The sequence below is a fragment of the Lichenostomus cassidix genome, chromosome W (assembly GCF_008360975.1).
Source record: "Lichenostomus cassidix isolate B80296 chromosome W, HeHo_3.0, whole genome shotgun sequence".
Lineage (NCBI taxonomy): Eukaryota > Metazoa > Chordata > Aves > Passeriformes > Meliphagidae > Lichenostomus > Lichenostomus cassidix.
Window position 1 is genome coordinate 13,292,340 of NC_139510.1, and position 21,025 is coordinate 13,313,364.

The 21,025-nt window shown below is 46.5% G+C and overlaps 1 long non-coding RNA gene and 1 pseudogene across 1 annotated transcript in view; both read right to left on the reverse strand.

Annotated features, from left to right (window-relative positions):
- Positions 1-1,225: 1,225 nt before the first annotated feature.
- The window catches only part of LOC146425534 (uncharacterized), a 179,374-nt gene continuing 159,574 nt past the window's right edge, over positions 1,226-21,025 (reverse strand). The window contains exon 2 of the long non-coding RNA XR_014846615.1: positions 1,226-2,036. This is a non-coding gene — a long non-coding RNA (uncharacterized LOC146425534). The remainder of the gene's footprint in view (positions 2,037-21,025) is intronic.
- Positions 7,910-9,027, reverse strand: LOC146425535 (endogenous retrovirus group 3 member 1 Env polyprotein-like; annotated as a pseudogene).

Genomic DNA, 21,025 nt, shown 5'->3' on the forward strand with positions numbered 1-21,025 from the left:
GGAAAAATAATCGATGGTGTAAGTTGTATGTTGCAGGAAGTAAAGTAGCAGGAATGACATGAACTGATAAAAAATGAATTTGGTGAGGAGCAAGGAGAATGTGACAATGACCTGAGCCAAGCTGGTGTCAGTGCCCAACAATCGATTATGCTGGTTCTCCTGTCCTGAATACTCATCCTGATGGAATGGAGCCCAAGTCATGGATCTAGAGGGAAGGAGGAAGCCCATTAAATGGGAAAATAATATCTATGTGTGAAAGGATGGGAAATAGTAGTTAATGAAAATGAACAAATCTGTATGTAGGGTAAAGAAATGGTCGAAGGATGAAGTTTAAGTTGTATGTGTGGGTAAGAAGGGATTTCAGTGACGAGAAAGAAATACAATGGAACAGTTAAAAGATATATAAATTATGTGGGATCTGAGTATGATGCAAATGGTATGGAATAAAGGGTGGAGATTGCATTGGATGTGTTTGAGATGGAGTTCATTTTCCCATAGTAGTCCTTACGGTGCTGTGCTTTGCATTGGTAGCTAGAAAGGTGTTGAGAACACACCAGGTTTTTGGCTACTGCTGAGCACTGCTGGCACAGCGTCAGCGTCATGAATGGGAGACTGTCGCTGTTGAGCAGCTAGCAGAGTAATGAAAGCACCAGTTCTCAGTGGCAAGAAGGAATGACCTTTATTGTTTTGATTTCATCACATATATAGAGTTCTCAAAAGTCACCCAGATTGGTCGGTCAGAAGCCCTCCCCTAGGCCTGATTGGCCAGGCCTGCACTGTCCAAGTTCTGGGACACTGTTCCAATAACATCCAAACTTTATCTTTATTTATAAAACACAAAAAGAATTCTCGTGGGAAAAAGCCTGTGCTAGCCACAGCAGACAGGAGTTTTATGAGTTTCTGTCATTTTCTCAGGCCTCTAGCAACAGGCAGTAACTCTTATTAGGGTGGTTAGCACCCTAAGACCCGGTCTCGTTCACAAGGTCTTTTAATAATAGCTGATTAAGTCTAATATGATATAAATTATAATTTATTAGACACAGAAATTGACAGACATAAAAACTTAGGACAAACTACAAACTACACGGGAATAAAATAATTGCAAACTACGAGTAGCTAAACTGCAATTATGAAAAGGTACCTATACTTATTAACAGCTTGTCATGGGTTTGAGATAGGACATTGCCAGGAGGATGCACGAAAAGAGGGCAACCAGGCTCCAAGCTTAAAGTTGCAAAAAAGTGTTTTAATTACCTAACAGAGTTGGAGGATAAATGCAGGCAAAAATAAACTTTTCATACAGTTTTTGTTCACTCCCCCCTCCCTCTTACGAACCTATAGTATTCACCCCCTTTTCTCCTTTACAATCAACAAGCCGGGTAGGGGGGCAGGGTGTGGGGTCTCTTAGTCCACAGAGCAGATTCTCAAATTTACTCATCACCACAATTCTTCTACTACAAATACTCTTTGTCTCTACTTGTTTCTCTCTCTCTTCAGTTTTTTTTTTCCTGCTCTCACCCCCACCCTCTTAAGAAGCAGTCTCTGCACTCACCCCCCTTCCCTCTTTCCAAACCAGCAACACAGCCAAGGGGCAGGGTGAGAGGGGTTTTCTGGTCAGTCCAATCAGGGAGAGGGGTTCTCTACTTAGCCAGGGGGTCCTTCCCACGAGAGACAGTCCTCTGGGAACTTCTTTGGCGTGGGTCCAATCTCACAAGCAACATCCCGCCCGAATCCTGCTGCAACGTGAGTCTTTTTGTCCATAGGGTGCTGTGCAGATTCTCCTGAGCCGAGGCCAGGCTGCTTCCATGCCAGGAGCAAGGCCTTTCTCTCCTTTGCAAGGCCTTTTGCAGTTTTAACTCTTAGATGAGACTCCCACTGGTTCACAGTCTTTTCCAGGCATCCACCTGCTCCTCTGGCGTGAGCTGTGGGTGAATTTCTGCACTCCTGTGGACTCCATGGGCTGCAGGGGGACCTCCTGCCCCCCCTGCCCTTCACCGTGGCTAGCAGAGGGTTTTCAGCTCCGGCACTGGGAGCCCCTCTCCCCTACCTTCTTCACTGACCTTCTCGTCTCCATGCTGTTCTCCCTGACATATTTTAACCTCCACCTCCTCCTCCAACTACAAAGAAGTGAAAGAAGTGCATGCCTGCTTGTTTTGATTTCTTCTTAAATATGTTTTCACAGAGGCGTAACCAGCACCTCTAATTGGCCCAAACGTGGCTGGTAGCATGTCCATCACCTTCAGAGCCATCAGAGATTGGCTCTGCTGGACTTGATGTAAAAACTTCCAGAACTTACACTCAGGACACACAGGAGCCATCTTTGTGCCACTCCCCACCCCTCAGACACCTCTCCAGGCCTACCACAACAGCTTCTGAGGGGTCCAAATTTCTCCTAGATGTTAAAAATACTTTACTGATGTTTTGGGCCAATCAAAACCACCACACAGATAGCAAGAATAATATAACTTAGGAACCAATGTATCTTACCAGCTGATTGGTGGTGCAGTATACTTTGGAATCCTTTCACACAATTCCCATGAAAATGACCACAGAGCCTGTATCCAGACTCTGGGGAGAAGCTCCTTGCACATTTCCAGTGTGTGTGTAAGAAACTTCTGCCTCTGGGATAATTCCGTGAGTTTTTATTGTATAAAAGTATGCCCTTTGTGGTCACGTATGCACTTTTTTGTTTCTCTTTTCACATCCTCTCTCCATACCAAAATATGAATTCAAGGTTAGAGGTCTCAGACCTTCGGGCACCATGAGATAACCTCCTGCTGGGCTTCTGACCCCACTGGAGTTATCTGTGTTTCGCCATGAAGCAGAAGGAGAGAGGGGAGGGGGAAGACGTCCTGCCACAATCAGTACTGTCTCTCCAATATTCCCCCCCGCATCTATTACGAATGAGTGTTTTAAGATCACCTAAATAATCACTAGCAAAGTTATCAGTAAAACCAGATTTAATATAAAAGCAACAGCATGACAAAGTTCATTGGCAAGTTTCACTCTACTACTTAATAGATAGTTAATGTACACTGAGGAAAAGCAACAAAAAAAATCCAGTCAATCAATGCAAACTGAAACAAACCAAAAACTATCTATGCGTGTGTGCGTGTGTGTGTGTGTTTAGGTGCATGTGACAAGACGATAGAAAGGGCAAGGATAAAAAGTAATATGGCCAAAAGAGCACTCAAACTTAACAGAACTTATAACTTAAATTGAACATAGCAATTTAGCAAAGGAACAACACTTAACAGCATTTAAACTTAACAACATTAACTTAAATTAAACTTAAGACTTTAGCAAAGGATTCATATAGAATTTACTATACCACAACTGTACCTTACTTACAGGCCTGTCGTGGTTTGACCCTGGCCAGATTCCAGGCACCTATGACATCTGCTCTCTCTGCTCTCCCCTGCTGTAGCCATGCAGAGGAAAGAAAAAAAAGCTAACACGCACACACAGGGCTCATGAGTTGAGATAAGAAACCAGGGGAGGACACACTAAGAAAGGGAAAAACAGGCTGAAACCTTAAAGTTGCGGGGTGATTTCTTGCTAATACTAACAGAGTCGGAGGATAAATGAGAAGTAAAAAAAAAGAGAAAAAGCTCCTAAGACACTGTTTCTCTGCTCACCCCCATCCCTCCTTCCCACACACAGCACCGGGGGGGGGGCAGGGTATGGGGGTTTGGGTCAGTTCATCACCAAGATTTCTGAGATCTTCTTCTGCTGGTCAGGGGGAGGAGTCATGCTCTGCGTAGCCATGGGTCCCTCCCACAGGAGACACTCCTCTGCGAACTTCTTTGGCGTGGGTCCAAATCTCATGAGCAGGAGCCTGCCCGAATCTACTGCAACACGAGTCCCTCGTCCACGGGGTGCAGACATCCGAGCCACGGCCAGGCTGTTTCCATGTTGGGAGCAAGGCCTTTCTATTCACTGGGACTCCCACTGGATCACAGTGTCCTCCAGGCATCCACCTGCTCTGGCGTGGGCACCTCACCATGGGCTGTGGGTGGATCCCTGCACCCCGCGTGGACTCCATGGGCTGCAGAGGGGACAACCTGCTCCACCATGGCCTTCACCACATCCGGCAGAGGGTTGTCAGCTCTGGCGCCTGGAGCACTTCCTCCCCTACCTTCTCTGCTGACCTTGGCGTCTCCATGTTTTTTCCCCTCACATATTCTCACCTCCTCCTCCTCCTCTGGCTAAAAACAAGTGCGTGCTCACATTGTTTTGATTTCTTTTAAAATGTGTTATCACAGAGGCGTAACTAGCACCTCTAATAGGCCCAGGCTTGGCCAGCAGCATGTCCATCACTTTCAGAGCCATCAGACATTGGCTCTGCTGGACATGGTAAAAACTTCCAGAATATTCACACAGAACACACAGGAGCCATCTTTGTGCCCCTCCCCACCCACTTGCAAAACTGGGCTAAGCAAAACCAACACATGAACACAGGGGTGCATTTTCTCCCAACCCTTCAGACACTTCTTCAGGCCTACCACAACAGCTTTTGAAGGGTTTAAATTTCTCTTAGATGCTAAAGATACCTTGCTGATGTTCTGGGCTAAGCAAAACCAACATATTGCCTAACTTACATATCTAAAGTACTTAAAGATCCAGAAGAGCAGCATTTCTCCCATATTTGCTGCAGCATATACGCACTTGTATGCACACAGTGTGGTGGTTTTGCTTAGCCCAGAACATCAGCAAGGTATCTTTAACATCTAAGAGAAATTTAAACCCCTCAGAAGCTGTTGTGGCAGGCCTGAAGAAGTGTCTGAGGGGTGGGGAGTGGCACAAAGATGGCTCCTGTGTGTGTCCTGTGTGAAGGTTCTGGAATTTTTTCACCAAGTCCAGCAGAGCCAATCTCTGATAGCTCTGAAAGTGACGGACATGCTGCTGGCCAAGTGTGGGCCAATTAGAGGTGCTAGTTACACCTCTGTGAAAGCATATTTAAGAAAAAAACAAAGTAGTCACGCACTTCTTTTTAGCTAGAGGAGGAGGAGGAGGTTAAAATATGTGAAAGAAGAACAACATGGAGACACCAAGGTCAGTGGAGAAGGTGGGGGAGGAAGTGCTCCAGGCACCGGAGCTGAAAACTCTCTGCTAGCTGTGGTGAAGACCATGGGGGGAACAGGTGGTCCCCCTACAGCCCATGGAGTCCACAGGGGTGCAGAAATCCACCCACGGCCCACGCCAGAAGAGCAGGTGGAGGCTTGGAAGAAGCTTTGATCCAGTGGGAGTCTCATATAAAGAGTTAAAACTGCAAAGGCCTTGCAAGGCAGAGAAAGGCCTTGCTCTTGGGATGGAAGCAGCCTGGCCTCGGCTCGGCAGAGTCTGCACCTTATGGACAAGAGGACTCATGTTGCAGCAAAATTTGGGCGAGATGTTGCTTGTGAGATTGGACCCACGCCAAAGAAGTTCCCAGAGGACTGTCTCTCATGGGAGGGACCCCGTGGCTAAGTAGAGGATCCCTCTCCCTGATGGACTGACCAGAGAAAAAAACCCTTACCCTGCCCCCTGCCTGTGCTGTTGTTGGTTGGAAAGAGGGAGGGGGGTGAGCAGAGAAATGGTGTCTTAAGAGGGAGAGGGGTGAGCAGAGACTCTGTCTTGAGAGAAAGAGAGATGAGCAGAGAAACAGTATTTGTAGCAGAAGAATTGTAGTGATTAATAGATTTATGGACTAAGAAAATACCCCATACCCTGCCCCCTACCCGAGCTCTTGATTGAAGTAGGGAGGGGGGTGAGTAGAAAACCAGTGTCTTAAGAGGGAGGGGGTGAGTGAACAAATGGTGTCTGAAAAGATTATTTTTACTTCTCATTTATCCTCCAACTCAGGTAATTAAATCACTTTGCAACTTTAAGTTTGGAGCCTGTACGCCCTTTTTCTGTGCGTCCCCTTGTCAGTGTCCTATCTCAACTCATGAATCTGGTGTGTGTTTAACAGATTTTTTTCTCTCCCCTCTCCTGCACGTCTGCGGCAGGAGGGAGCAGAGTTGTCTGGCATTTAGTCAGGGTCAAACCCCGACACACAGATATAAAGAGTCAGTGCAGGGCACCAGTGAAAAATTCCCCTCAAATGTAGTGAAATACTCACTTTGGATGCCTTTGCATCATCTCAGCAGGAGAAGGGTCGAGCCTCAAGGAGTGTGGGTATTGGCGCAGGATTTGTTGTCGTTCAGCAATCCTCCAAATACAGCAAACTTGGGAGCTCGCTGGCTCTGAGTGGCCCCACTTAGAGGGAGGTTGCTGGTCACAGCTGTTGTGAGCCAGAAGAGTTCAGTTTAAAGGGTCTCATTTTGGACTGCTGTTTATAGCATCTCAAGAGAGTGAGCTTTATTAATGTTTTATCCTGGCTGCACTTCAGATTGGCAGCTTTTTTTGAAAGTGTGAGAACAAGGATGTTAGGCCATTTAGGCAAAAAAAAAGGTTCCAAGGCTGTTCATAAAAAAAGCGGGAGCTCATTAGACAGCACAAGTTCCAGGGAGCAGACAGTATTTCTGATAAGCTCTAGAGGAGCTGAGCCCAGGTGCTGTTTGTCAAGGCTGAGGCCCAACAAGCATGTCTCAGATCACAGTGCAGCCTGAAAAGGGTGTATGTTGGGGAAGGGTAAAGTACCACCACACCATCAAGGGGCTGGGAGTGGGCGAGATCCTGGGAGGGGTCACAACTAGGCCAGCTGACCTAAATTAAGCAAAGGGATATTCCATACCATATGATATCAGCTCAGATATAAAAGCTAAGGGAGGAAGGAAGAACAGGGGGCATATGTCAATTTACAGCGTTTGCCTTCCAGAGCAAACGCTCTGTATGCTGAAGCCCTGCTTCCTGGGAAGTGTCTGAACATCGCTCACTGATGGGAAGTACAGATTAATTTTTTCCCCCTTTGCTTATGTGCACGCAAACTTTTGCTTTAGTAAACTGTCTTATCTCAACTTCCTAGGTGTTTTCCATGTTATTTTCTCTCCCCTCTGCTGCTGGGAAGGGGAGTGACAGTGGCTTGGTGTGCACCTGGCATCCAGCCAAGGTTAACCCACTACATAAGAATAAGATCACTGAGGACATTTGAGGTATTCAGCTTCAGTTTGGGGGGAGGAAAAAGCACCCAGCAGTAGTAGTGAGTAATACTTGCTGATATACTAGAAAATACATACATTCTTGATGTAAAATGTGGGAATCGATGGCAGGTCTGTCTAGGCCTGTCTCAGGCTCACAAACACAGACCATGTTACAGACAACCTCATACCCGTGAGAACCTTACCATGAACAGAAGCAAGAAGTAAAAATAAAGTATGGACAACAACCCATACCTGTGAGAACCTCAGCATGGACAGAAGCAAAAAGCAAAACAAAGTCTGGACAACAGCTCATCAACAAGACAGAAAAACATGAAGGAATTTTGCACCTGCAATAGGGAGGCTGTTTTTCACAGAAGTTGTGTACTAGGAATAAATGGCCAATGGTGTTGTATAACAGGTTTAAAGAACCAGTGACTGTGTGGCACAAATGTTAGAAAATAGTATAAAAAAGACTTTGTAGCAATAAAGCTTGCTCTAACTTTCACCTTCCTTCCTGGCTTGGAGTTGTGTTTTAGTTGGGGGTCGCCCGAATATAACACACTCACTCACAGAGGTATCGGTGTCATTTCGTTTATTCTTAGGAAGCAAGCATTATTATAGACAAAAGCATTGTTCATGCGACACACTGGGCTATATGATTGGATAAAAGCTGGCGTTCACATGCCTAAACTAATTTGCTAATTGGCTGTAAGCTTTTAATTATGCTCTCTAGCATCAGCTAAAGTCCTGTCTGTGTGATTTCTCTATCTTGTTTATAATTCTTCTATGATGTTCACATTCTTGGCTCTAATGTTTCGTTATCTCCTGGGAAAGACACTTCAGGGTCACTCACACAACCTGGATTGTGCATAAATTCCATTTATATGGCCTAGCTCTGTGAGCCATGCTTCCACAATTCCCCCTTTTTCTTTTTGCACAAGCCAGGCTTGGTTGACTGTCTTTACTAGCATGCACTGTAAGCATTGCACTATACATGGCAAAATTGTTAATAATAGCAAAACTAAAATTAAAATGAGCACAGCTGCTTGGATCAGATCTTTGAACCATCCAGTAATTCCCAAACTTTTCAACCACCCGGCAAGTCCTAAGCCATCGGCTATTTGTAGTTGCCCTGACAGGTGCTGCAGTTCAGCAAGTTGCTGGTGAATGGACTTTGAGTGGTCAGAAAGGTTCATACAGCACGTTCCTTCAAACTCTTTTCAGCCATGCCCCTGGGCTAATAAGAGAAAATCTATTGCAGCTTTATTTTGTAGCGTAGCGTGTCTAACTGAATCTACATCAAGCAATAACTGTGAAATGGCTTTAGAAGTAGCGTTAGTTTGTCTACCTAGCCAGCATCCCAGTTTGTTTAGTAGCAGAAGCTACTCCTGGTGCTAAAATGGAAGCAGATATCATGGCCGCAGGGGACCAGAATTTGACATTTGATTTACAGTCGGGGGAGAAAGCATGAGCCATTCGTTTTGTTCAATGATGTCGGGACATGTTTAGAATCATCAAAGTGTTGGGGGTTAATAACGTTAATCTCCCCAGAGAACAGGGTCCACCTCGTAATCGGGAGGGAATGCCAGGCCATGTGCGGTCTCCGCAAATTAAAAACACTCCTGCTGGTAACGATATGGAATTATTCGTGGATATAGATAGCTTAGTAGAGGCATATTGGCACCACATGCTGGCATTTCTATATACTGATAAGCTAGAATTTACACTTGTTGCTGTACTGTCTAGTTTGGCTTGCTTGCTTGTCCAATTAAAGGTCACGCAAGCATCCATTTGTACGGCTCCTAATATCTCTAATTCTTGAGGTTCATTTGGGGCTATGGGAAGGTGAGGCACCCAGGTATCCCAATTATCTACTATTCTATTGAGATTTTTCCATTTGCAGGTAGGAGTGCTGGAAGGACATGGCCAATCGTCTAAAGGGATACTGACTAAACAAGTAGAAAAGGGGTTGCCAGGTGATGAGAGAGCGAGACAAATCACGTCTTGTCCTGCAAGATGTCTGCTATGATTCTTCGGGGACAGATGCATGGACGTCCTGCTTGCACTGCAAACACGGTGAGCTCTTCTACTAGATGGTTGATGGCTCGTCGCAGTCTTGCGTGCTTACAATTTTTTTGGGAGCAGGTCTCGTCCATCTACTTGGTACCCATATAGGACCGGAATCTGTGGAGACACAACTGTAATCTCTACCATTAAATAAAAGTGGGGCAGGTCCCTCCCAGACCCGTGTTGTAGGGTTTTTATACATAATTTGAACTCCTGGGGTAGCCTGCATCTTTATCTGACTATAATGAGTGACTACCGGCGGATTTTCTGCATCACCCGCTATGCTCAAGAAATTCAGTGTGAAAATGACTTTCGCTAGACTCACACTGGGGTCTGTTTCTTCATCATTCTTCTGCTTGGTTAGATACTCTCTTATTGTTCGATGGGCTCTCTCTACCATGGCTTGTCCGGTAGATACGTGAGGGATTCCTATGTTGTGCTTGATGCCCCATGTCTGTAAGAACTGCTTGCATTTTCGGCTCACATAGGCGGGTGCATTGTCAGTCTTTATTTCTTTGGGCACTCCCATAACTGCAAAGCATGAGGTTAAGTGCCTAATTACATGGCTTGCCCTTTCTCCTGCCTGAACAGTTGCCCAGATCATTTTGGAAAATGTGTCTATAGTAACATGAACACAGGAGACTTGGCCGAATTCAGGTACATGGGTGACATCCATTCGCCATAGTTCACAGGCTTGTAGGCCTCTGGGATTCACTCCGAGGCCTAAGCTCGTGCCATGCTGGCTGCACTGCGGGCATGCTCAGACGATTCCTTGGTCATCGTACATCGATAGTGCAAACTGCCTGTGTAGAGCCTTAGCTGATTGATGGAACATTGAGTGGCTTTCTTGAGCAGCTGCGAAGGAGTTTCATGGAGCTTGTATTAGTGGGCTAACGAGAGCGTCTGCTCTAGAATTTCCTTCACCTAGGCCTTGTGTGGTGATGTGACTCCTGATGTGCAGGATGCTACAGATTTCTTTTCTGTTGTGGATGGCCTGCTGGATTTGCAGGAACAGTTGTCCTAATCGTGGGTTTGAGTGTGTCTTGATCAAGGCTTGCTCGATTCTTAGGACAATGCTGACAACATATAAGGAGTCCGAGACGATGTTCAGGGGCATGTTGCGCCATCGTGTGAGTGCCAAGGCAACTGCTGCCAGCTCAAGGATTTGCAGCGAATCACATGTTTCTCCCTGGAGGGTATATTCTTGCCACTCCCCATTTTCCATCCATGTGCAAGCAGCTTTTCTCTTTTGCCGTCCCGCATCAGTGTATACTGTGAGACCTTGGATCGGCCTAGCGCGGACCTTGGGGTCTTCTACCCACAGCTGTTCTCCTATTATCTTGATCCGAGGATCTACAGGGTATCGGTCTAGGAGTTGTCCTGGGTAAGCATCCAAGGCGATTTGCATGTCTGTTGAATTTTGTATTAGCCACTCTCGTAGCTCTGCTTTCAAGGGTATACTGAGAAATACAGCTTCATGTCCTGATATTTCTGCAATTCTGGTGCATGTTTTTCAAATAAGAGCTGAGAGTATCTCTATGCGTGACCACACACTTTTTGGTGGTGACAGACTGATGAACACCCATTCTAAAATCACAATGTGTTCCTCAGGACGGGTAGTTCGTGCATGTTTGACTGGTTGTTCTTGCATCTTTGGAGTCTTGGCAATCTTGGTGGTCAACACAGTTGGGGTCTCTCCCCCTTTTTCTTTCTGCCCAGATGGCCATTGGCAAATAATTCCAAAGGGGGCGACGGTTTGGTTGAAAATGAGCGCGCCTAGTGGAACTTCAGGCAGGCAGTGTTCAGCGAAAGAGGTTCGCAACATTTTTCCCAGTTGTACTAGGCAGTTTTGCTGGTCTTGGGTTAGCGTAATTGTAGCAGCTGGATCGGTGCCTCGCAATAGTGGAAATAATGGGAGTATGTCCTCATTCTGGAGGCCAATGAGATTACGTACCCACTGCAGATCACCGAGTAGGGTTTGAGCATCATGCACGGTTTTCAGCTCAGAATGTACGGATAGTTTTTGAGGTCTGATTTGCGTGGTAGTGACAGTCCACCCAAGGTACTTCCATGGTGGAGACATCTGAACTTTTTCAGGAGCAATGACTAAACTTTTCGTTTTTAACAAGGCAGTGATCTGTTGCAGGTCTGTTGGAGCGAATGGCTGCTGTTGGCACAGAAGAATGTCATCCATGTAGTGGTAAATAAGGGCAGAGTTAAAGACTGCACGAATAGGTTTTAGGGCCCATTGGACATATACTTGGCACATAGTGGGTGAATTCTTCATACCTTGAGGCAGTACTGTCCACTCGAACCTTTGAGCTGGTTTGCCTTTATTTATGGCTGGTAAGGTAAATGCAAAGTGAACTGTGTCTTCTGGCTGCAGGGGGATTGTGGAAAAACAATCCTTAAGGTCGATAATAAGTACACGCCATTGTTGTGGAAGCATAGTTGGGGTGGGCATTCCTGGCTGCAAAGCTCCCATGGCCCACATTTGAGCGTTTACTGCTCGGAGGTTGTGCAGTAGTCTCCATTTACCTGATTTTTTCGGAATGACAAAGACCGGTGTGTTCCAGGGACTAACGGATGGTTGAATGTGTTTTGCTTCAAGTTGTTCTTTCACGAGTTGGTGTGCAATTGTGAGCTGCTCTTTGGACAAAGGCCACTGCTCAACCCACAGAGGTTCTTCTGTTTTCCATGATATCTTTGAGGTCGGCGGCCTTTTTGCAGTGGCCCCTGCTAAAAATGTGTTGGCTGTAGCAGATGCAACACTGCTCTGAGTTGACTCATAATATCTCGTCCTACAAGTCCTTCAAGATTTCCTGGGAGGAGCATAACATAGGGACACACGGTAATTTTTTGCCCTTCTGGGAATGTGATAGATATGGGTACTGAACTTCGTAAAGGGTTCATGCCTCCTCTAACTCCTTGAATGGCATCCAGAGTAGGGCTTAATGGCCAGGACTGCAGCAGTGCAGAACCTAAAGGCAGCCCTCCCCTGCTGCGGGAGGGAGGGCTGCCCCAGAACCGGAACACGCAGGATGGTTTCTCCTTGCCACAAGCGGTGGGACTGGTCAGACTGGGTCTTTGTGGAAGCATCGCAGGTTTAGAAAGGCAGCTGTTCCATTCTAGGCTCCATGTGGTTTATTGGGATAATAAGGGAGGGAACTGGGGAGTGGGGGAGGGGAGAGGAGAGCTGAGGGGGGATTTTAGCTCCATAGAGCCTAGAATCCAAGAGCCCTGGTTCCGGGTCCCACTGGGCTTTTATTCGTGGTGTTAGGAGGCAGTCCTGGCTCACATCAGCCAGTCCGGAAGGGTCAAGGGGGAGGGATCAGGGAAAGGACACACGTTACAACACAGGACTTAGGCCATCTTGCTTGGCTGATGATGGTTACGTCAGCTCCTGTATCAAGCATTGCTGTAATTTGCTGAGTGTGGCCATTACAGGTGAGCTGCAAAGTGATGAGTGGTCGTTGAGTCATTTGCTGCGCTAAACTAACTATGTGATTTCGGGTTGATCCAAAACCTCTGTTTCCTCGGTATGGTTGGCGTGGATCGCCAGGCGCTTCTGATGCCTTAAATTGCTAGAAAAAATTTTTAGACGCAGACACACAGTATAGGAAAGGGGTTTTACCTTGGTTTAATAGGATCCCAGATGTGCACCAACGAACAAGCAAGCCCCAAAGGCAAGCAAAAAACCCCAACGATATCCCCCGTATACAATTTATGGACAGCCTAGATTAGAATACCTATCTAAAAGTCTCCAATAAGAAGTCTAACAAGTGAAGTAATTGCCCCCTTATTAAAATTGCCCCCCCCCAAAAGATTGCTACTTAGTTTACAAAAAACATCTCAGTGATGGGGGCCCTGTTCAAGGTTGTGCGTCATACTTTTGAGATTGAGGGTATGTTTCGTCTTCCCAAAGGATTCTGAGCAGGGCAAGGGGTACTAGGGTGATAGACATGTAGGATTAAGATACAGGGAGTAAAAGTACAGGAACGGGGAAGGGTAAAAGGTTATATATAAAGGATATATATAAAGAGAGTATAAAAGTAAAATAAAAAATACAAAAACCCATCAGGCATCACTTCTAAACCACTGTTTAAATTGTCAATTAACATGAGTTGAGCAATTCTGGTTCCTTTGGATATGGTGAGTGGAAGGGTTAGGGTATATGCACGCACGAAAATTTCACCTGTATAATCACAGTCTATGACTCCTGGCAATACTATGAGCCCTGCAAGCCCTGAGGAGGATCGACCTATGATGAGAGCTCCACAAAATCCATTTCGGGTTGCTGTTTTCCCAAACATTCCTGTCGGTATTTTCTGGGCCTTATTGTCTAAGAATGTGATGTCTATTGTTGTTGCCAAATCAATTCCCAAGCTTCCTTGGGTTGCTGGAAGAGGAAGTCTGGCTGAGTGATGGGAGCTGCCATTTGTGTCACAGCACGGCGTCCCTTCGCGCTCTTGTTCTTGTTTTTCAGCCGTCGGCAGGCACTGGTAGCATGCGTGTCTTGTTGGCATTGGTCATACCAAACAGTAGCTGTGCACGTCCTGCAGTAATGTCCAGGTTTTCCACACTTAAAACAGGTTGCAGGCTTCATTGGTGTCTTCTGAGAGCTTCCCAGTTTGGTGACTGCAGCAGCCAGTAATTGCGTGGTTGGTTTAATTGCTTCTGCCACTGCATTGGCCATGTATTGATTCTGTTTCTGCACTGCTGCTCTGCTGGCTAGTTCGAGCATTTGGTGTACTTCTGCTCCTTTAGGCAAGGTGGCAAGTAGTTGTTTTGTAGGTGAATTGACGTTTTCAAATGCCAAGAGTTTAAACATTCGTTGTTTGGAATCCTCTGAGAGGTCAGTTTGATCTTCTAACGCTTTGAACAATCAATCGATAAAGTGAGGGTATGGTTCAGTGGCACCTTGTTTTACTGCGGTGAAGCTGGGTTCTGGCTTTGAATCGGATACAGCCATAAATGCCAACCGTGCTAGCTGAGCTGACAAATTGTGCACTTCGGTGGGATACTGTAGCTGTACGAGCATATGTTCATAATTGCCATCTCCTGTGTGCGTCATTGAGTTAATTCCAAACAGAGGATCTCCTTGGTTGCGCGGCCATGCTGCTTCTTGCTCGGCCAGACGATGCCATTCACATGACCATGTTATAAATTGCAATGGGGTCAGCAGCAGACATGCGAGATTTTTACAATCTGTGGGAGAATTGACATCAGCTGTGAGGAGCCAGTCTATGCCTAATCGGGCTTGTTCAGATTTAATTCCAAAGTCGATGGCTGCCTTTTTAACTGATTGCAAGACCTTCCAATCATGTGGTTCATATTTGGGACCTTGTGGGTCATAGAGGATAGGACAGGTGATTGTTCCAGCCGATTGCCATTCTCCTTCTATTATGGCATTGCGAATGACCCCAGACCATCTCTGCCCTAAACGCGAAGGATTTGGAGTTGTGCAGTATGGTGGTGGTAATGATTGACACTGCATTTCGCTCGAAGTGGAGGGCTGGGAGGCAGGGGGCTGGAAAGCCAATTGCTGTAGTTGGGCTGCATTTTTAACTGTTTCTACATGCTGCGGTATGTTTTAATCGCTGTGGCAGCTGCTGTATTTGCTGTGGTATCTGCTGTGACTCTGAGGGGCCAGCTGTTGGCTGTACTATGTCTTGGATGGCAGTGCTTACTTGCTGTTCTAATTGCCTCATTGCTTGTTTAAATTGAGCTTTTAGCTCCTCTATGGTGTTTCCAAGTTGGTTTTGGCTTTCGGCGGCTGTTTTTTGCTGGCTAACGCTGTTGGTTAGCTCTGGTTTGCTGTCAGAGCTGTCTATCATTTCTTCATCCTCGGGGAGGGGCTGTGTTTCAGGCGCTATTGCTGATGTGGGTGGGTGAGGCGGTGGAGGGAGGCGTGGACGGCCTGCGGAGCCGTCCACCGGGGTGCCTTCTGCAACTTCCGCCCTTTGCGCCAGTTGACCGGAAACCGAGTTTCGAGCAACTTCCGCTTTCGCTCCTGGATCTCAGCTCGCGGCGGTGCCTTTTTCGAGCGGGTTTTTCAGGTTAGAACTGTCATCTTTTTTGAGGAGCTAAGAGACGGTAGAACACGACTCTGCCTTTTGTCCTTTTATTGCTTTCAATGCACCAAACAAACCCCTCATCTCTTCCGCGGTCTGTTTTTGCGGCAGCAGGGCGGGCTCGGTCGCGGCCGCGCTGTTTGCTGGGGTGGGGACCGCGGGTGCCAAGAAAGCCTGGATCGCCGCAGCAGCCAGTCTTGTTTCTGCTTTCATAGCTTTTAAGGTATTAATTACCAACCGCCAGGTCACTCCAAGAGCTGCGAGTTCTTTGCTTCCCTTGCTCTGTATCGTCTGGTCAAATAAAAAACCACCCACCTCTCGCCACTCCGTTACGGCAAATAGCAGAGGGGGTGTGTTAAGAAAGCCATGCTTCCTAGCATAGGAAATAAGCTTATCTAAGTCATTTTCCTTGACTCCTTCCTCTTGCTTTGCGACAATATTAAGGAGAAATTTATGAGCTGCGGCAAGTTCTATGTCCATGCTCGGGGCGCGGAGCAAAGGGGGCGACCCTCCTCACCTTGACCGTGACTTCCCGTCTCCAGCCGGCATCTTCGCTTGTGTGACCCCCCTCGCTTTCACCGCTGGACCGATGCGATCTTCTAGCGGCTTCGTGATATTCGTGCTCGCAGCACCATGCTCGTAGTACCGTCCCTGTTAGCAGGGCGCCAGAAGTTGGGGGTCGCCCGAATATAACACTCACTCACAGAGGTATCAGTGTCATTTCATTTATTCTTAGGAAGCAAGCACTATTATAGACAAAAGCATTGTTCACGTGACACACTGGTATATATGATTGGATAAAAGCTAGCGTTCACGTGCCTAAACTAATTTGCTAATTGGCTGTAAGCTTTTAATCACGCTCTCTAGCATCAGCTAAAGTCCTGTCTGTGTGATTTCTCTATCTTGTTTATAATTCTTCTATGATGTCCACATTCTTGGCTCTAACGTTTCGTTATCTCCTGGGAAAGACACTTCAGGGTCAGTCACACAACCTGGATTGTGTATAAATTCCATTTATATAGCCTCACTCTGCGAGCCATGCTTCAACATGTTTTTGCGTCACGTGTCCGTCTCTACTGCGACACTAAAATTTCAGACTGTTAGAATTTCCAGCTTTTTTTATGGATACCTGAAACTTTCTTCATGTATTGCAGGTTGTTTTTGTAAGCTCATGTAAAAGCTTCTGGACAGTGAACTTGTGGCACTGGATTATATATCACTGAGCCTAGGAGGCTGCTGGGAAAACCATGTATATTTGTCTTCCAACAGCTGCTACCGTCCCTGTCTCCTTTTTAATAAAAATTCATCCTTTATTGTAGCATTGGGGAACAAAGACACAATCTCCTTGCTGGACTGAAGAAAATCTCTTTATTGCAAAAAACCAAGCCTTTTTATACTCTCTGCTTAGGCAGGACAAGCACAGATTGGCTGCCTGCTCATGTGACTCCACCAATCACGTGCCTTCCCATCCAATCACTTCCCTGATGCTTTTTGGTGAATAACAATGAAAAGAAGTGAATAGGATTTCTCCCACATCTCTGCCTTCTTTGTTTAATCAATGAAAACACACCAAAGGCAACTATGCCATATACTACTAAACATTTAGAAAAACTTGAACAGATCCTGAAACATTTTCAGATGTAAAGTAACAACCCTTCAAAACTCCAATATATGCCTATGACATGAACAATATGCACATGGTATCAGTATGCATCTATCTTAGGGGGTAAGACACTCGCAGTGCCTTTACCAGTCAGGATGGGGCAACAAATGGTTGCACACACCGCGAAGGAACCCATTTCACATGGTGACCTGTGAAGACACCAGCATAACCTCTGCCCCATGTTAATAGATCTAAGGGTCCTTCCCATTGCCTTGTTAACAGGTCCTTTACCATCACCGGAGGTCTGGGATGACCCTCTGTATTGAAAGAATATTGTCTTTCACATGCTGTATTGCCAGCCTCATCTCGATTTAAAAAGTTGAGAACATACAAGGCTTTTGCTAATCTGTCATGTGGGCCCCTTGAATTCCCCTTCTTTTGTTTTTCAAGCATGGTTTTCAATGTCCTGTGGGCACATTCAACAATTGCCTGCCCTGTGGGAGAGTGGGGAATCCGTGTGTTGTGGGAGACACCCCACTATTGTAAGAATTGATGAGTTCGTTCAGAAGTGTAGGCTGGCCCACTGTCAGTTTTAATAGTGTCCAGAAGGCCTAAAGTGGCAAAGCAGGTGAGCCAGTGCCGAGTGACATCATGGGCTTTCTGTCCGGTGTGGGCGGTTGCCATAAAAAAATGAGAGTAAGTGTCAACAGATACATTAACATATTTCAAACGACCAAATTCTGGAATATAAGTGACATCAGTATGCCAAATAGAGTTAGCAGTCAAGCTTCGAGGATTAATGCCTTGTGCCAAAGGAGCAGGAGCAACTCCACAACAAGAGGCACAAGACAGTAAAATGCCCCAAGCCTGCGAAGAAGTTAATTGAAATTGTTTGCATAAGGAACGAGTGTTTTGGTGGAAGAAGTCATGAGATAGTTTGGCCTGTGCAAAAGTGTTTGATACAATACCTGGCATAACAGTGATATCTGCGTAATTATTTCCTTCTGAGATAGGGCCAGGCAGACCTGTGTGAGAGCGAATGTGTAACACATAAAAATCGTGCTGTCGACTGTTAATCAAAATCCACAATGTCCATAACTCTGTAAATAAAAGGGGATTATCGACATGTCATAAATAAGAGGATTCTAAATGAAAAACATTAGCAGCATATGCATAATCAGTTACAATATTAAATGGTTCCTGTGTAAACAATTGAAAGGCATATCGAATAGCAGCTAACTCTAAGATCTGCACCGAGGTGTCCCCCAGTGTAAGAATCTTTTTATGCTATTGGGCAGTCTTACTTATACAGCATACCGCTGCAGCTTTGCTGGTTTTGCTGGATGCATCTGTAAAAAGTCAATCCGTTGATGGGAGTCATGCTGCAGCGGTGTCTTGCATTCAAATGGAGGCTACCCACCTGCGTCCACAGACGGTTGCCCAGAAAAGTCTGCAAGTGCAGTTTGAAAGTCAGTATCTTCTGATAACAGTAAAGACAAATTGTAACATGTGGGGCATTCAGGGTTTGCAGTCGCTCCCTGCCTTTTACAAAACGTTATCATTTACAAACGACTGAAATAAAACAGCAAAAGGTTGAAACTTACTAGCAACTATGACAAGACAAACTGGTTTATCAGGGTACCATAGCAATTCAAACAAGGGGTGTAAAAGTTCTGTTGATCAGACGGCGCGCAGCCCAGCGCCGCCTCCAGAACCTTCATCCTGCGCCACTCGCACTCCAGCGACAGCGCCTGCCGCTGCCACGGCCATGTCCGTTTTCTCCGCCGCCTTCGCCGCCAGCGAGGGGTCGGGCGCCCCCAGCAGCCGCCGTCTGCCGCAGCGCAGGGCGCCTGCGCGGAATGCGGACGCTTGTTCGCCTGTGCCATGGCCTGGGCACGCGGAGCACCGGGGGTCACTTCTTGTTCCACCACTGCCGGGACACCCACCGACTCACCCAGGCGGGGTGCGCGGGCGCCGCCGTGTCGGTGCGCCGCTGCCCTGAGGGCGGGGCCCTCGCCGCCGGATAGGCACCCGCACCGCCCCGGCACCGCCCCGCGGGACCAGCGCGGGGGACCCGCCACCGTGTCCGCGCGCGGCTGCCCTGCAGGCAGGGCTCGCCTACCCTGGCGTAGGAAGCCGCCCGCCGGCTCAGCCCCGCCCCGCCTGGCTCGGAGCTGCCCCGCTCCGCTGCCTGTAGCCACAACCGCGCCGCTCTGCCCAAGAGGTGCCCGCTGGCCACAGACCGGCGGCCGCTCGCGGCATGCGCAATGGGGGAGCGGCCCGCAGCCCACCGGGGGAGGCAGGCCATGGGCTGCCGGCGGGGCTGTGATAAACACATATCATAATATTGGCTTTTCACAAATATTAAAATGGATACTGTGTGTATAATTTTAATTCTTTTTACAAAGGTAGCCTTGGTGTGAAAAAATAGCTGTGTAATGATGACTAATGCCTTTCTTTTTGTTGCTAGCTAAGCTTAGACTTAGTAGTGAAATAGCTGTTATAGTTTTGTTAGAATGCTTGAACTGCCTGCTTGAACTGGATAACATCCAACGAACGGACCCTGCCACTGACATTCCAACTATCAGCACCTGTCGTCTGCAGAAACTACAATCTGGGAGTGATAACAGGACTAATTAAAACCACAACCGAGAGGACTGTGCATGCTCCGAGGAGGCATATCCAAGGAGGAGCTAGGCTAAGCAGTTCGTGGAATATGTAAACTAGTTTGGAGGAAAGTTTGAATATGCATAATTGTTTATGAATATGCATTTAGCTGAAGGGTATGTAAAGGGTGTCTCTGTCCATATCAGGTGTGCTTTTTGGCTGAATGCCAAGTACTTTTGCTTTATCTCTGTCCCCTATTGTCTTTTATTAAACTTTGAAATCCTAACAGGAGAGTGAACCTCATTTTTCACAATTGGGTGCTTCTTCCAGGATCAATACCTCGCCTCCAAGAACCTGGGAGATATCGAGCGGGGGAGGCGCGCCCTGCCTAGTTCGGCAGCCCGGTCCGGTTTCTTCTAGTGTGAACTGGCGGTCGCACCCCGTGGACAAGAAGGGGATAAATAAAGCAAAAGAAAGGGGGAAAGGCTCCCTAAGAAGCCACAGCAGTTAGCCCCACAATTCTTGTGCACGAAGACCCAAACAAGAAAAAAGGATTGTAAGTATTGTTGGGGGGGGAGGGGGTGGATCCAGGGGATTGATTGGCGTGTGTGTGAGACGTGGGCTGGCTACTCCAGACCTGCAAAGTGAGTGAGGAGTCTCTGAGTACTGCGGTTCCATTGTTTTGCGAGAGATGCGGCCAGGAAGGAGATGAAGCATAAGATAAAGGGAGTGAAAGATCCCTTGGGGTAACTGGGACTGGGTCTCAGGGAGGGGTTGGACCCCTAGGAAAAGGGAGCCAAGGGTTTCCTAGTACAATCCACTAGGAAACAGGGGATGAGAGTGAGGGTCCCCAATTCCAGAAAAGCTGCCGGATTGAGGGTTGGAAGACACAGATGCTAGAAAAAATTACTCTAGATGGGAAGTGTGGGACAATAGACCCAAGAGAATCTGGGACTGGACAACAACATTTGAGAGTTTACCATTTTATTAGAAACATACAATCTGTTGGTAAATATTAACAAATTATTTGAAAGTAAAAATGCCTTATTATTGTGTTGTCATGCTGTGAGTGAGAATGAGTGAGACAAAGAAATAAAAGTGGGAGAACATGAATGAATGAAAATCATTGTAATATAGATTGTTGACTTAAAGTTTAACTTTATTATCTGGAAGGAGGTGGATTATATTATAGAGGAAAGATTTTCTGTGCTGTGAAGAAGGGGTGGTGTTTAAGCAATTAAGAGGAGTGGGTGAGAGCAAAGAAATGGGCCAGGGATGAACAGATAAAATCCTGGGAAGATGGGACAAAGAACCAGTAGGTTAGGTTCAAGGAAAAAAGGGAGTAAAAAGATACTAGCAGATATACCCCAAGATAGTCTCCTGGGAATTAAGTTAGCTAATTGGGATAGTGATCCTTGTACAAAGAAAAAGGATAAAGATGATTCAGTGTTGTATGATAGAATGGACAAAAAAAGAAATAAGATCCGACCATGTCTATTGGCCTAGATACGGGTCTTTTGAAGTTTGGATTTGCTAAGCTTTAAATTTATTTGTAAACTCAAAAGAACCGGTTGATTTGGAGGGAAAAGAGTATGCTTCTTGTTGGACAG